Genomic DNA, 4,267 nt, shown 5'->3' on the forward strand with positions numbered 1-4,267 from the left:
CGTGGCTGGATGGATGAACTCCACGCCGCGCCGTGAACCCGCAGGACACCTCCATTCTCCCCCAACCCCTCTCTCTCACGCTCCCCCGCCATAGCCGACGCCATCGCCGCCACCCCCTCGCCGTAGCCACGCCCTCCGTCAACCCCACGCCGTGTCGCCGTGTCCAGGAGCTCTGCCACCCTCCTCTCCTTCGAGCAAGCCGAGCCCCGAGCGCTCGCAAGGCCCGAGCCCACCGCATCGACCTCGACCGAACCGCCGTCGCCGGAGATCCCCTTCAACGCCGACGTCGCTCCGGCCCGTCCCCGGCCGCACCAAGTGCTTCGTCGAACTCCCCGTGAGCTTAGCCATCTTCCCCTCCCTTCTTTTCTTGCTCCCGAGCTGTGTAGTGACCTCCCGGAGCTCAACCGCACCCACCGCCGCGGAGCTCGTCGCCGACGTGCTCCCGGTCACCCTCCGGCCACAAACTGGTGTCCATCATGCTCACCACGTCACGTAGCACCTAACCAGCTACTCCCCGCACCTCACCGACCCCTCTAGCGTCAAGTTCACCTTCGGCCGAACTCTGGTGGCCGCCAAAGTCGTTGCCGGCGCCAACTCCGGCCACCCCGACCCCAACGGACTCCACCAAGAGCTGCGGCTCCTCCCCAGCTCCACTCCGATGGCCTCCGCGACTCGTTTGGTTGCCGGAACGGCCAAAACCACTTCTGCCGCCGCGTCGGGCTCGCCGGCGGCTAAACGCCGGTGCAGCCGACCTGGGTTTGACCGCGGGTGGGCCCTGGTTGACTCCGATGAGTCAATGACAGGTGGGGCCCAGCCCTGTTAATTAAATAGGTTTAGTTTTAATTAAACTTTAACTAAACTAATCACACTGACACGCGGGACCCACTGTCAGGTTTGACCGGACCGTGTCCCGTTGACCCGCTGATGTCACACTGACGTCAGGCTGACGCAGTAATTGATTTCTGGATTTATTCTAATATAGGAAATTCCAGAATATAGTTTAAACTTCAAAAATTCATAACTTTTAATCTGTAACTCCAAATCAGACAAGTTATATATGAAAAATGATTAGAAAAATCCAATCTACCCATCTGTACTATTTTCATGCATGATTAAACAAGTTAACTTGATGATTAATGCAGAACAAGATAAAACACTTTAAAGGGCCATGTATGAGTTTGAAATTTGAATCTTTGGTTCAAATTGGTTCAAACCCTTCTGGTTTTAGTTGCATTAGCCCAACACACTCATATTGCCATGTTCCATGCATGCATCATATTGTTGCACATTGTTTGGTGATGGCTGTGTATCGGTGTTCTTTGCGGCAGGTTCTGCCCCCGAGGAGCACCGTGATTACCCTAGCGAAGAACCATATCAGTGCATCGAACCATCAGGCAAGCAACCAACCATTTGATCATATCGATACAATCCCGTGTTCTCGCTCTTGCTCTCTCTTACTGCATTAAGACAACGCGTTTCAAACTACTGTGTGCTGCGGTAGTTGAACCCATTTCCTCTGCATGACCTGTCATTGCCACAGTAACTAGATGAAACCCACTAGCATGTGTAGGAGTTGATTGAGCCATATGTATGTGTTGTTCCTACCTTGCTATGCCTGCTATGCTTAGAGTCGTGTCAGGTCTGGTTCATCTGGGTGATGGGCTAGAGTGAAATGATTATGTCGGTAATGAGAGTGGTGTGGTGAACACGATTTGGTAAAGGTATCGATGAGAGGCCATGTAGGAGTACATGGTGGGTTGTTTCATTGAAGCCGACCTTAAGCACTGAGATCTGTATGTGTGATTTAAGATACAGCTACTACCATGCATTAGGCCCTGAAATATGACCCCGCTCGACTTCTTATCCACCCTAGTTCTCTGTCCAGGAGTTGCAAGTAGTTTCTGGTGTTTGTAGCCTATTGGAGGCCGTGGACAGCGCTGACCGTAGGGGTGGGCTGTGATGCGGTAGGTACGTGGCACGGTGTATCGAATACCCGTTAGGTATCTCGGGAACCATGTTCACATCGTTTGGGGCTGTGAGCAAAACCTCGGCCGGATCTCCTCATGGATGGAACCCGAATAGGCGATAAACCTGGACTAGAGACTTAGGTGTTTAGGTAGGTCGTGGTCTACACCCACCTCGGCTTTCGCTTGAAGTCTGCCGAGCACATGTCGTGTGCAGACGCTAAGTGGTGGAAACATGTATGAAGAAGTACACCCCTGCAGGGTTAACATGATCTATTCGAATAGCCGCGTCCGCGGTAAAGGACTACTTGGTTGCCTATACAGTTCATAGACAAGTAAATGGAAACTACTAAAAGCCTCAAGATAAGTGTGAGTGCCGAGGATGGCTCTTCCGTAGGAAGACGGAGGTGGATCCTCGGTAGTGTATTGAAGTGGTGAGTAGTGGACTCGTGTGCGCAAAACCATTTTAAGTTGGAGTCTCGTAGGATAGCCTAGCCAAGAGTCAAAGCTGGCTTGCTGCAACAACTCCACCAACCCTTCTTGATAATATGCATGTATGTAGGATCTGATGTAAGTCTTGCTGAATACCTTTGTACTCATGTTGCTATAATCTACATTTTTACAGAAGACGCTGCAACCCCTTCTGATGGGTTCTTCGTAGACGTTGACATCAATGAGTAGGCTAAGGCCCAGGTGGTGATCCTAAGCTTGTGAAGGACCACGTAGTATAGCTAGGCTTTCCAAGCCTCTTTTATTTTACTAGTTGTCTGTACTCAGACAAGTTACTTCCGCTTATGGTTTGTATGACTGTATGACTTGAATGTTGGGTCGTGTGACCCGTACCTATGTGTATGTTATGTATGGCTCTCTGAGCCTTAAATAAAGTACTTGTGTCGTAGAGTCATGTTGCGATGCCTTGTTGTATTTGCACATATCGAGCATATTGTGTGTATGATTGAAATGCTTGGTATGTGTGGGATCTGACTATCTAGTTGTTTATCTTTAGTAGCCTCTCTTACCGGGAAATGTCTCCTAGTGTTTCCACCGAGCCATGGTAGCCTGCTACTGCTCCGGAACACTTAGGCTGGCCGGCATGTGTCCTTCTTCGTTCCTGTGTCTGTCCCTTCGGGGAAATGTCACGCATTGAGTACCGGAGTCCTGTTAGCCCGCTACAGCCCGGTTTATCGGAGTCCTGCTAGCCCAGTGCTACAGCCCGGACCCACTTGCTGATGATCGACACGTTCGTTCCTGGGTCATGGATGCCTGTCCCTGTAAGTCTGTGCCACTTTGGGTTTATGACTAGCCATGTCAGCCCGGGCTCCTTATCATATGGGTGCTAGCGACACTATCATATACGTGTGCCAAAAGGCGCAAATGGTCCCGGGCAAAGGTAAGACGACACCCGTGGAATACCGTGCGTGAGGCCGCAAAGTGAGGTGTTACATGCTAGACCTATGTGGCATAGAGTCGGGGTCCTGACAACCTCAATTAAGGTCCCATGAAAAAAACAAAGGAGTTCCAGACCACAAGGATTCCACCAGAGGCTCCCATGGAAGGAGAGCAAGCAAAACTATCAAACCTCTTAGGGCAGAAACTTTTGATTGATCTAGAGTCAAAAGAAGGGCATTTAGTTTCCTGAAGGCAGGCTATAGCACACTGGCTTTCATCAATTTTTTGCCTAATTGCTCTCTGCCTAGCTTCAAAGTTTAAACCTCTAACATTCCAACACATAACATTCCAGTTTCTACATTGGATACTCATTAAAATAGAGCATAAAAGGATCCATAAACGACACAGCAAACAATGCCATGTGTCCAAAAGAGCACATAAAAGTCTGACCCACCATTATTACATGGAAGTTTTCATAATATAACATCCAACAAAAGGACAAATAAAAAGCACATTTAGGGGCTTGCCAGACCCATGGAGACAAAGCCACACTAATCATCAGAGTTAATGGCAGCAGCAGTTGGTGGGTCCACCATAAGTGCATCCACTGACAGAAGAGCAGCATCAATTTCCAGCTCCCTTCCAATTTCTTGTAGGCGGCTGACAGGTGTAGCTGGTGGGATATCTTCATGTGCTGGATCATCTGGCATTTCAGCAGTGGAAGGCCTGGCTCTGGGCTTCTGCCTCTTGGGCTGTAAAGAGAGCTCCTGGAAGGTGGGCTTGAATCCATCCCGTTGGACAGAGCTCCTAGTACATCTTGTAACAGAAGTGTCAACAAGAGATGTTGGCGCCAATGTTTTGCAGGCCTCCGAGATTTTGAAATCACTGGAGCTATCCCAGTAGTTTCTTCAGCA

This window comes from Triticum aestivum, chromosome 1A, assembly GCF_018294505.1.
Source record: "Triticum aestivum cultivar Chinese Spring chromosome 1A, IWGSC CS RefSeq v2.1, whole genome shotgun sequence".
NCBI classification, from domain to species: domain Eukaryota; kingdom Viridiplantae; phylum Streptophyta; class Magnoliopsida; order Poales; family Poaceae; genus Triticum; species Triticum aestivum.